Genomic DNA, 13,648 nt, shown 5'->3' on the forward strand with positions numbered 1-13,648 from the left:
GGGGCCGGCATTGTGGAGTGCTTTGTGTGCGTGGGTGAGGAGCTTGAAGGTGACCCTTTTGTTGACGGGGAGCCAGTGGAGTCCTTTGAGGTGAGGCGTGATGTGGCTGTGGCGGGGTGCGTTGGTGATGAGTCGGGCTGAGGCGTTTTGGATGCGTTGGAGTCGCTGTAGGTGTTTTGCTGGGATTCCTGCATAGAGTGCGTTGCCGTAGTCCAGTCGGCTGCTGACGAGGGCGTGGGTCACTGTCTTCCTGGTGTCGGTCGGGATCCACTTGTAGATCCTGCGGAGGGTGCGGAGGGTGTTGTAGCAGGAGGATGTGACGGCGCTGACTTGTCTGTTCATGGAGAGTGCAGAGTCGAGGATGAATCCCAAGTTGCGGGCGTGGTCGGTGGGCATCGGGGGGTTCCGAGGGTGGTGGGCCACCACGAGTCGTTCCAGGCAGACGGGGATGTCCCGAGGATGAGGATTTCTGTCTTGTCGGTGTTGAGCTTCAGGCGGCTATTTCTCATCCAGTCGGCGACTGCTTTCATTCCCTCGTGGAGGTTGGCTTTGGCGGTGGCAGGGTCGTTGGTGAGGGAGAGGATGAGCTAGGTGTCGTCGGCGTAGGTGATGATGTTGAGGTCGAAACGGCGGGCCACTTGTGCGAGGGGGGCCATGTAAATGTTGAACAGCGAAGGGCTCAGGGAGGAGCCCTGGGGGACGCCGCAGATGATGTTGTTGGCTTCTGATTGGAAGGGTGGGAGGCGTACGGTCTGTGTTCTGCCAGAGAGGAAGGATGAGGTCCAGGCTAGGGCTTTTTCCTGGATTCCGGCTTCTTGGAGGCGTGACAGTAGGGTGTGGTGGCAGACTGTGTCGAAGGCGGCGGAGAGGTCTAGGAGAATGAGGGCGGAGGTCTCGCCGCGGTCGAGTTGGCGTCTGATGTCATCTGTTGCGGCGATGAGGGCGGTCTCGGTGCTGTGGTTGCGTCTAAATCCGGTTTGTGAGGAGTCGAGGACGTTGTTGTCTTCGATGTGGCGTGTCAGCTGAAGGTTGACGATCTTTTCTGCGACTTTAGCTGGGTAGGGGAGGAGGGAGATGGGGCGGAAATTCTTGAGGTCCTTGGGGTTGGCTTTTGTTTTCTTGAGAAGGGCGTTGATGTCTGCGTGCTTCCAGCTTTCTGGGAAGGTGCCTGTTTCGAAGGAGGCGTTGATGATCTTGCAGAGTTGGGGCGCGATGATAGAGTCGGCTTTGTTGAAGATGTGGTGGGGGCAGGGGTCAGTCGGTGATCCGGAGTGGATGGAGTTCATGATTTTGCGTGTTGCGTCGATGTTGGACCAGGCGGTGATGGGGTTGGTGATGCTAGGGTATGAGGTGGTGACGGAGGTGGGTGAGGTAGGGGTGTTGAAGCTGCTGTGGATGTCGGCGATCTTGCTGTGGAAAAAGGCGGTGAGGGAGTCGCAAAGTTCCTGATATGGCGGGATGTCGTTGACGTTGGTGCTGGGGGTGGATAGTTCCTTCACGATGCGGAAAAGCTCTTTGCTGTCATGTGCGTTGTTGTCTAGGCGGTCTTTGAAGGAGGACCTCTTGGTGGTCCTGATGAGGTGGTGGTGTCGGCGGGTTGCGTCTTTGAGGACAGCGTGATTGTCCGGTGTGCGTTCTTGGAGCCATTTCTTTTCCAGTTTCCTGCAGGCGCGTTTGGAGGCCAGGAGTTTGTCGGTGAACCGGGAGGCTTTCTTGCTGGTGGGGTTGTTGGGGGGTTTCTTCAGTGGGGCGAGGATGTTGGCGCAGTTGTTGATCCATTGACTGAAGTTGCAGGCTGCGGTGTCTGGGTCGGTGGGCTTGTTTGGTGGGTTCTGGGAGAGGGTGCTGAGAAGTTGTTCTTTGGTGACTTTGCCCCAGTTGCGGCGGGGAGTTGGCGTCTGTGGTGGTGTGCGGTGGTTTTGTTGTAGGTGAAGTGGATGCAGTGGTGGTCGGTCCAGTAGGGTTCGGTGGTGTCATTGAAGGTAACGTGGTCGCTGGTGGAGAAGATGGTGTCCAGTGTGTGTCCGGCGGCGTGGGTTGTTGACGTGACAAGTTGTCTGAGTCCGAGGTTTGCGAGGTTGTTGATCAACGTGGTGGAGTTGTGGTCGTTGTTGTTCTCGAGGTGAAAGTCGAGGTCCCCGAGGAGTATGTAGTCCGTGGAGGCGAGTGCATGAGTGCTTGCGAGGTCGGCAATGGAGTCGTAGAACTGGGCCCGTTGTCCGGGGGGCCTGTAGACGAGCGTTCCTCTGAGGGTGGTGTTGGGGTCGGTGTGGATCCGGAAGTGTAGAAGCTCTGCGGTGTTGAAATGGTCGTCGGTGTGGGTGGTGATCTTGAGGGAGGATTTGTGGACGATGGCGAGTCCTCCTCTGTAGCCATTGGTGCGGTCCCTGCGGGAGATCTTGTATCCGTCTGGGATGGCGATGGCGATGTCTGGCGCGGATGATTCGTTCCACCATGTCTCTGTCAGGAAGGCTAAGTCCGGGGCGGTGCTGTCTAGCAGGTCCCAGAGTTCTACGGCGTGTTTGCGTGCGGAGCGGGTGTTGAGGAGTATGCAGCGGAGGAGGTTCGGTCTGGCGGTTGTTGGTTTGGAGGTTCGGTCGCAGGAGAAGTGGCAGGTGCGGCAGGCGAACGGTTCATGTGTGTGTTTCGGTGCGGCTAGGTAGCAGTGTTGGTTTTGGTTTCGGCCGTTGTTGAGTGCATGGAGGGCGGTAGTGTCGTAGCTGAGCCTGGGTGGGGTGTGGAGCGGGGGGCGAGGGCCAGGGGTTCTGGCGCTGGACGCGGTCAGGGCGCGGACGGGCGCAGACGGGCTTGCCTCTGGCGTGCCATCGGCGCGCTCGCGCAGCGACCTGCATGAAGAGGGGGTGGAGGGAGGGAGTAGGAGCTGGGGGCGGGAGGGGGGCGGGGCCGAAGCGGCGAGAAAAACGGGCGAGGGAGCGGCGAGTGAGGAGGGGGTTGAAAATAGCACTGGGTAGCTAGAGGGGAGGGGGAGGTGGGAGGGCAGGGGGTGTAGAGAAGGGGAAAAAAATCAGGGAAGCGGGCGGATGGCGATGGATTGGGGGTGGGTGGTCAGAGGAGGAGGGAGACGCGCATGGGAAAGAGCGGGATCGAGCGCACAGAAAAGGCAATAGCAAAAGAGTCACTACTGGGCAATACAGCTACAGAGTACAGATACTAACGAACACAGTGGGCACAATAGGGATCACCCAATTTACCAAGCGATCACCCCCTATATACAATTCCTGCAGAGGTGAACCCACTAGGCAACCACTAGGGTGTAGTCAACCCCGAATATTCATTCACGGGCAGCATATATGCTTCAGCCGGGTCCCCGGAACGTCCCGGGGTGTAAGCTCTCGGCCCTGACGCGCCTCCCACCTCCAATAGGAAATAAGATAATTTGTATGGTTTGGACGGGGAAAGTTTTGTTATCCGGTCCTGGGGAGAGGGAGTTGGGGAAAGTTTGAGTTAGAGTTGGGAATGGGACAATTCATGCAAACACAATCTCTTTAGAAGGCAGATCTCAAACTAAATACAGGTCGATTAACATAGCCTCACTCGCCGTAGAGCCCGTGAGTAACTCTGTCAACACAACCAAGGTTAACCAAGATAATGACAACACAGTATAAAATAATAACCTGGAATGTAAGAGGCCTAAATAACATGTCCAAATGGTACAAAGTCCACAACTACCTTAAACGAAGGGGAATACACACATCCCTACTACAAGAAACTCACCTGATAGAACAGGAAGTTAAAGCCCTTAGCAAAAGATGGAGAGGTCAAATAATTGCCACTAACTACTCAGCCTATGCTAAGGGAGTACTTATGTGGATCCGTCCCGGGGTCCCTTTTGAAATACTCCACAAGGTTATTGATAAAGAGGGAAGATACGTGATAATAAGTGGAAGATTAGGTGGTAGAGAAGTGACAATAGGAGGAGTAAACGCCCACAACCACGACCAAGACAAATTCCTCGACAGATTATCGCTAGAATTAGGTCCTCTTCTGGCTGGCACAAATATAATCGGAGGGGGCTTTAACTGCATTACTAGTAACACTCTGGACAGATCGCACCCCCCAGTATCACAATCACAATCGCTGAAAACGGCGAAGCAATTCATAGAATGGCAACAACACTGGCAATTAATAGACAGTTGGAGAACACTTAACCCACACTCTAGGGGCTACTCATACTACTCACCTGTACACGATCTACATGTTAGACTCGATTCCATCCTGGTATCCCCTGAAATACAGAGCGACATGGTGGCAGCGGAATATCTTAGCTGAACGATATCTGATCATAACCCCTTGATAGCTTCACAATCCTGGGGCAGAGAGAGACCGACAATCCCAACCTGGCACCTCAGAGCGGAAATGCTCGAAGACGAAGCGTTTAAACATACATTACATACAGCTGTTGGGGAATTTTTCAAACACAACGAGGGTACGGCATCTACTAGATCCATTGAATGGGAAACTTTTAAAATAGTAATCCGGGGAAAGTGTATTGCTGAAAATATAGGTGCCCGAAAGTCAATTGAAGCAGAACTTCTTCAACTGGAAGATTCTCTTAGAGACCTGGAAAGAAAGTGCCCCACACAACCTAATTTACACCCTGCAATAGTGGCTACTAGGACGAAAATTCACATAGCTGCTAATACACTTGCCCGCTTCGATTATAAACAACACGTAACCAGACTAAACTCAGAGGGGGACAAAGTTAGCACTTTATTAGCCTGGCTCGCGCAACCCCCAAAAAAACAAACTGTCATAGTCGAAGTCGAAAACTCACAGGGCACACACGTCTACACCCAAAAAGAAATTAACTCTGTCTTCCAAGAGTACTATGCACTTTTATATGCCCTCCCCACCATAACACTGACCCCTACCCAGTTGCGTGAATTAGAGACCCTCACCACCCCCAACCTGTCAACAGAAGACATTTCGACTCTAGCGAAACCTATATCGATCGCAGAAATAAAAGCTGCAATCCAAAGTATGGCCAGAGGTAAAGTCCCAGGAGTGGACGGGCTTCCACTAGAATTTTACCACCAGTATCAAGACCTGCTAGCCCCCCACCTCTGCGCATTATATGCAGAGGCGTGGAATAGTAACACCCTCCACCAATCCACCAACACTGCTATTATGATTCCCCTGCTGAAACCGGATAGACCCGCCACAGATGTTCGCTCTTATCGCCCCCTATCAATGCTCAACATAGATTACAAAATATTAAGCCGGATTTTAGCTGACAGATTACTCCCCCATATGCCCTCATTGATTCATCAAGACCAATCGGGTTTCATACCCAATCGTAGCACATCCCAAAACATTAGACGCCTCATATCAATACTTCACTCCTTGCCCCCAAACTTACCACAAGCGGCGATCATCTCGGTCGATATAGAGAAGGCATTTGATAGCTTAAGATGGGACTATTTGGAACAAGCTATGCTAAAGTTGGGGCTGGGCAAAGGATTTGTAAGGTGGACCAAACTACTATATACTAACCCTACTGCAAGAGTAAAAACAGGCAACTACATATCCCCCTCATTTCAGGTTGGTAGGGGCACAAGACAAGGATGTCCATTATCCCCCCTTCTTTTTGCAATCGCAATAGAGCCCCTAGCGCATATGGCGAGAACAGGCCTCTACTATAGGGGCATCCCAATAAATAATTGGGCCCACCACATTGCATTACATGTGGATGACATGTTGCTCTTCCTACAAAACTTAGAATCAGACCTACCTGGGGCCATGAGAATGATGGATAGTTACGGAACTGCCTCCGGACTTCGGATCAATTGGAGAAAGTCCATCATCTTCCCACTGCACAAAGAAACCCCGGAACCAAATGACACAAGAGGCCTTCCCTGGTCACCTAACACATTCAAATACTTAGGAGTAAAGATTTACCACTCAGTAAATGACCTACTATAAGGAAACATACAAGGAGCACTCAGAGGGATCAGAGCCAGTATGCGCTTCTGGGAAACACTACCACTAACAGTTGCTCGTCTTAAAATGATAGTGCTACCCAGACTGTTGTACTATTTCTCAACCATCCCACTCATAATCCCGAAAGCAATATTCAAAGAATTAGAGTCCATGTCTACAAACTTCATTTGGGGTCCGAGTAGACATAGAATGGCACTAAGAACAGTCCAGAGACCTACAGCTGAGGGTGGCCTAGCCGCCCCGGATATGGAGATATACTACTGGGCAGGACAACTTCAATGAGTCGCAAAATTATCATGCAGCCCTCCAACTGACGCCGAACTACGCCTTCCCTTAAATTGCCCCATAGACAGGATACTGGGCATACTACTGAACCCCCGGAAAACTAAGCAACTGCTCCCAATAGAATGGGAGTCTGCTAGACACTGTTGGTCCCAACATCAAAAATGCTCCTGCATTAACACTCCTTACGCCCCGGAGGCCCCACTGTCTTGCATGATCCATATTTCAGGGAAGCAAAATATCCCAGGCCTCAATCAACTGATATCACATAATATTACTAAACTAGGAGACCTATACGGTGGAGGGAAACTCCTCACCTACACTGAGCTACAAACACAATATAACCTCCCCCCCGGTTTATTCCTTACCCACAACGCCATCATTAAAATCGCTCAAAAAACCTGGAGAACTGGAAATCTTGAACCCCCCACTCATAATAGCTGCAATACCATTTGCTCCATTGGTGATCTAAAAGGTGTAGTATCCGGAATCTACAAAGCGCTACAAGCTAGCACATGCCTACCCCTAGCAAAACTTAAAACCAAATGGCAATTGGACTTAGACATCGCTTGGGATGAAAAGCAATCGGATTGTCTCTCATATCTATCCAGTATCCAGAAATGCCAGGTTCAAATTAATAAACCTATACATCTTTCAAGGAGCTTACATGACCCCACACATGATCTCCAAAATCTACAGAACAAACTCCACAAGCTGTCCCAGATGTACGGAACCTGCAGCCAACCTCATACATATGCTCTGGAGCTGCCCCCAACTTAACACATTCTGGGAAGAGACTTTTGCAAAATCCTCAGCCTGCACTGATAGATCTTTAATTAAATCCCCGGCAGTGGCGGTACTGGGGGACTTTCCACGGCCGATAGCCTTTAAAATCTCCAACAAATGTATATACCTTGCTCTAATCCTGGCAAGACGGGAAATAACCACAAACTGGAAATCACCAACGGGCCCACAAATATCCAGATGGCAAAACTCATTAGAGAAGTGGGCAGAAGCAGAAGCAGAAGCAGAAGGAACGACACTGCTTCGCGAGGCATTAAGCGAACTCAGACCAAGAGGCGATGCATCCCAATGGGAATTAATCCTGGAAAAACTAAAATCACCAAATGCACTCTCCGAAGAAGCAAACAGATCCACCACGGACTCAGATACAGACTCAAACGCAACACAGGAATCCTAAGGCTCTGCGAGCGAGGACTGTAACTAACCCTATTGAGACCTGCCAACTGTGAATAACTTTCATAAAATCTGTAGCATGAGGGGACGGAGGGGGGAACAGCAATTTAAGCACCTTTGCGTTAATGTTATTGTTTTATTCAAATACTGTATTAAAACCTTTTTTATTTTAAATAAAAAATCACTACATTCCGCCATTTGGCCAGTGACTCGTGTAGCCTATAGGTTTAAAATCAACTTTTTTCGGTCTCAACATTGCAAGCAGATTAGGAATACATTGTACACAGCAACATAATGATATAATAAGAGCTAATGCTAAAAACTTCCACCCAAAACTTTGCGTAATTGTCCAAAATCAGGTAACCAACGAAACAATCAGTCCCACCATCCCTGATATATATCCTGTTTTACTCCTTTCACTAATGTATGTAGTGTATCAATGTAGGCCTGGATAGATTTAGAGTGGTCAGAAATATTAAAAGAACACATGCCTTCAACTTCATTGCAACCATGATTATGTATTAGCAAAAGGTAATCTATAGCAGCCCTGTTTTGTAATGCAGCTTTTCTAGTACCACGCACATCTAATAACAATTCAGTTAAAGCAATAGAAGTATGGTTAATGTTTTTAACTATTAGACATGCTATCATATTAATTACCCTAGTATTGTATACAGCTAAACCAGGCACGCCTACATTACAAAGACTTAAGCTTGGCTACTCTGATTGGGATAATAATTGAATATCTGAGTCACAACTTTCATCTAATTGCATAGTGTCTCTAGGATAACGAGTATGTATAGAGTTAGATAGAAATCATGAGTCCAAGGCGTGTGAAAGTACACGGCCCGCCTGTTATGTTAGCTGGAATGTATGTAAAAGTAAAGTTTCCACACGAAAACAGCCAGCCAACTGGCAACTTGACATGTTTAATGTGACTGGCAGAAGTCACTAGATGATGAAAAACCATGTGATTTTACATATTTTTGCAGTGTCTGTCTGTTCGGTAAAAGCACAAAACTCTGTGTTCCCATGGTAAGTTTTGAAAGGTTGATGTTTTCTTTTCTAAATACAATTGATGTCTGTTACAATCCCAATGCAACATGTATCCTGGTTATCAGGTACGTGTGATGACCATAACAAAGGTTTAACATTGGAGAGGAACATGTTGGTACAATAGTTGTCAGACATGACAGTTGTGTATGGTTGATACATCACAATTACACAGGATCTGTGGTTAAGTGATATTTATTGGGAAGTGCACAACAAAATGAGTGATCTGAAACAGAAATAACACAAAGTAAACAATGAAGGGTTCAGTCATGGTGGATGAAATCATCAGGGTAGCTGCTACGCCATTTGGAAACAAAAGTTCAGTGTCCTTGCACGGTAGGAAAATTGAGTTAGGTTTCATAAAAGTAAACAGGGTGTATCAGTGACACACAAGGGGATCCAATCAGGAGAGGTTCACTTCCTGGCAGTGGGTTTGGTCTTGGCATCTGCTCCTCCTGGATGTCTGTGGGAATGTCCACACTTGTGGGGGATTCTTTTGCTACAGAGGGTGGGGTGTCTGAGGCATTCCTTTCCCCTGACAAGGCCTGAATTCCACTAGCAGCCACAGATGTAGAAGGGTCTGATGTTTCATTGTTAGTGGAAGAGGCCTGATGTTGGGTGCCAAACCTACTCAGGGTTGTGTTCATGCCCCTCAGTACCCCAGTAATGGAAGCCAGAATGCATTTTGGGTCTGCCACTGCTGCTGCTGCATGGATTCCTGGTGGTTGTCCCTCTGCAGCTATTGGATCTCCCCCCATCATGGTCAGTACCTGGTCTATCGTGCCTTGGGAATTATGGTAAGCTCCCAAGACTTAGGATATGGACTCCTGGTCAGTTGTATCCCTCGCAGCCCCCATCCTCTGGCCCACATATCCATCCCATGCACCTACCCCCACGTACCTGTGCCCCCTGGCATTGTTGGCAGGACCATCATTGCCAGGGGTGACAAGAGGAGACTCCAGTACCTGTACTTGAGGGCACACAATGGAAGAGACTGTCCTTGGGAAACAGGTTTTGGGGCAAATGGTTGCCGAGGATGTAGATTCAACAGGACTGGGAGGAATCGATGTGGGCAGGGTGAGGCTGATAAATGTTGACTGACCAGGTGTCCCTGACTGGCCAGCTTTGTCCTCTGTGTCCAAACATCCAGGAGTGTTTTCTTCACTTGGGCCTTCATCCAGATGGGTAGTGGCAGTCTCTAGTGTCCTCTCAATGTTGAGAATGGCAAGGTTAGCCGTAGGAGCAGTGGAACACACAGTTGCTGTAAGTGATGCAACAAGTGATGTATAAATTTGTCAACTAAATAAAGTATGCAAGATGCTCATACTGCCTTTACATGATCCCCTGAAATGACAATGACAGTTGATTCTAAATCTGGGTTAGAGCAATGTGGGAAATAGATATTTGCAACTGCATACAGCATGCTCCAAGCTCTTGGAGCATGTTGGTGTTTAGATGAGTGCTGACAACCTCATAACTTGCCAGAGTAGACATGACAATCTACATTTCTCTCCTAGTAAGGTGTATGGCATCATTGAGCCAAATAAAAGCTGCACAATGGTGTCAGAGCTGGCACACAGTATAGCGGTTACCATTTGACCTGGGCCTCTGTCTGGATGTACTGCAAGTGCATCCAGTTTGCCATTTAGTTGCCCCCCCCCCCCCAGTTGAGTATATGACATTATTAGAAAGCTTTTCTCAGAGGCTAGTTTGGTGTGGTACTGGTAGTGGGGTATTGCATTGCTGTTGTTGCCATAAACTGTTAAATGGTGGAGCATTCTGGATGGGTTACTTTGAATGTTAGTTTCACATGCAAGACATTTTAAATTTAGTGCACTGTTCTGGTTTTCCTAATGGTGGAACAGTGCCTTCTGGGAGTTGTAGTGCTGTCAGTTCCCAGTACTTCACATGCCATTCCCAAACACTGTGACCCCAGGTGAGTGTAGTTGACATGTGGCATGGCAGAGAGTGGTATTTGGACATTCAGACATAGGGGTGGTGGGAGGTTTGGTCATTGAGGTGGACAACGGTGATCAATGAGCATGCAAGACAAAACTGTTTGGTAGCATGAATGTTGTAGTGACTTACCTGACTCCATTCCCCCAGGTATTCCTGTCAAGCCCTCAGGATGCAGGATGTCCAAGACCTTCTACTCTCATGATGTGAAAGTAGGGGCAGAATCTGGGGGCCCACCTCCAGTCTTGAGGACCACCATCTGGTGCCTGGATACCATGGAACATACCTTCCCCCTGAGGTCGTTCCACTTCTTCCTGATGTCCTCCATTGTATGTGGGTAACTGCCTACAGAATTCACACTGTGGACTATTCTTTGCCACAACTCCATTTTCCTGGCTATTGATGTTTGCTGGACCTGTGCTCTGAACAGGTATGGCTCTACCCTGACATTATAGTCCACCATGACCTTCAACTCATCATCAGTGAAACGTGGATGTTTTTGTGGGGTCATGGAAGTGGTGGTAAAGACGGTGAGGTACTGAAAAAGGATGAAAAAATGTTAGTGATGAGGTGTGGGTGCTGTGATGAGAGTGGGGGATGGTTGTTGTGTATTGTGTGTGATAGTAAATGTTGAGATGTGTATTTTGTGCAGGTGTGGGATGTGTGCATAGTGAAATGTGGATGGGTGCATATTCCTGTTTTTTGTATCTCTCAAAAAATGTTGCTTGTCTGTGGCTGTGTGTGGTGTTCTGTTTGCAAAGGATTGTGGGTTGTGAAGGGGTGTGTTATATAGTGCAGTATGTAGGAGTGTCGGTGTGTGACTGTGTATCAGGTGGGAGGTATTCAAACTATCCATTGTGGTGTAGTGTTCTGACGTATGTAAGTTCAGGCTGCTGCGGTTCGCACCGCTAATGGTTTTCTGCCATGAGGAACCGCTCTCGTGATTTGTGGATCGTAATATATGATCTGATGATTTTTGTCATGCTGGCAGTGCTGGTGGTGGGACCGCCTCTTGTCCATCCTCCATTGTCCTGATGGTTTTGGTGTTTTGGCTGACTTTGGCTGACTTAATTCTCAACACAGGTAATGACAACCTAAGTGTTTATTCAAAAAGAGTTTCCTCTGCTGAGTGTTTATATTTGAATATTTTTTCAACTTGTCATGACTCAGAGATGCAGTAGCATGTATGCCCTATGATGTCACACTAGTGTACCCAGATGCCAACTGGATGCAGCACCATGACTAGATAAAAGATGCACATTTCCTTTTCTGCACCATGGGTGTTGAGACTCTGATTTGCATTGCAAAGTCAAGCAATCCTCCTGACAGTAACAAGTGTCTAAATTTCTTTTGAGGTAAAAAGGTTTTAATATAGCTATAGGTACAGGGCCTATTAACTGCTGTGTTTCCTATTCTAATATACCCCGCCGTAGTGTGTTATACCGGTCATTAAAGGTCCGCTTCAGCATGGCGAGGGCCTGGAGAGGGACTTTAATGCTTGTAAAGCCCAACTGCGGCGGTCTATAAGGCTATTAGAACATTCTGCCACTAGAGGGCAGAATGTTCTGATAAAAAAACAAAGGCCTCATGGAGCCCGAGGGGATTGAAATCCCCTTGGGCTCAGTGAGGCCTTTGTTCACTGCAACAGCAGTAAACAACAACATTGAAATGTTGGAGCTCCAGGCTTCTACCAGCCATTCGAAGTCCGGAGCACTCTATTGTTTACAATGGAACTCCCAACATTCCAGTGTTCTAATGGGTTCTAGTTTCCCACAAAAGTCCATGGACAAGACCATGGGCGAGGAAGCACAACAAAATCTAAGCATAGAAAATAGGAAAAAAGTATATTCTTCCAACCCATATGTGGCTCTGGCACCAGTTCTGGGAATCCTTGGTCAACAGATCTGGAGGACATAGTGTTGGCATTGGGCTAAAGAAGGACAAAGTTACTGAAACTGCTTCTTCAACAACAATAGCAGTACCATAAAAGGTGGCGCATTCAGTGTTTTTAGCACTGTGGATTGGAAACGATATTAAAAATGTAATAGACCTTGGCTTCTTCAGAAACTTCTTCGACCCCTAACAGAATATTTCACACAACAATCTGGGGCATTTAATAGTTCAATCCTGCCAGTCAGGCTTGCTTTGGAGGATTTGGAGCCATATTCAGAGTTTGACACTAATGTAAATTCCACCTATTAAGAGGCAATGCTAAATGTATAGGCACCTACACTGGTCTAATTTCTTCTATTGGGATAGTACGGTGAAGGAATTCAGGTGTTTGATTCCTCTCTGAAAAATTGAGAATGTTCCCTTACCTGAACTCTACACCAGACCTTTGGTGCCTAATCTGTCTCCCTTCCTGCTGTCGAGAGAGCTTCAGCACTGAGGACTGTGGTTACTATGCCATCAGGACAGCTGACAAAGTCCAGGATCTCACAGCACTGAGTATAAGCTTTGAAGTGCTGAAGCTATTGAAAGCATTCTGCCGTGGCATCATTTAAGGATCAACAAACAAATAAACTGAATAGTGTAAGGGGGCAAAATAGTTGAACCTGAAAAGAACCGTATGGCATTGTAGACAGAGGCGTATGCTTCTCTGATAACATTGAGAGATTTAAGACATCTCTTAATGTAATATACAACCCATGAATTACTCCCAAGATGCTCATTTAATCAATCTGCCTTTAAAAATCGAATCGTTAGTATTTAAGAGATCTGGTGTCAGAAATGTATAGGTAGATACTTTGGTTAAACAGGCTTGATTCAGGAGATCCCTTTTACTTTTCGGACCACGCATTATCAGATTCATTGATGGCACATGCTGCAGATCCCTGAGCTCAGCCCATATATTCCAACTTTAGTGCCGGAGGCCTACCTAAGAACATATTTACATCAGGATTACCAGTTCTTGAATCTGACACAATAGTATTACTCATTGTGTCAGATACTAGAGAAAGTGTGCCCGTTCTCCTGAAACACGCAAAGACATTGCAAAAGAAGTTGCTCTACGAGTGATCAAAGCATAAAGTGCAATATCTAGTTGTTTTCATATCAAGATCAACCACAACCTAGTCCGACATGAAAGGGAATTTTAGGTTGCTTCTTTTTAAGCGTTTCCCTTCGTGTGTAAACATGCTACTCAGCATTCTTTGGGGTGTACGCAGTCTCGTGTAGGTGGGTTGTAAGGTGCGGTTTC

This window comes from Pleurodeles waltl, chromosome 5, assembly GCF_031143425.1.
Source record: "Pleurodeles waltl isolate 20211129_DDA chromosome 5, aPleWal1.hap1.20221129, whole genome shotgun sequence".
Lineage (NCBI taxonomy): Eukaryota > Metazoa > Chordata > Amphibia > Caudata > Salamandridae > Pleurodeles > Pleurodeles waltl.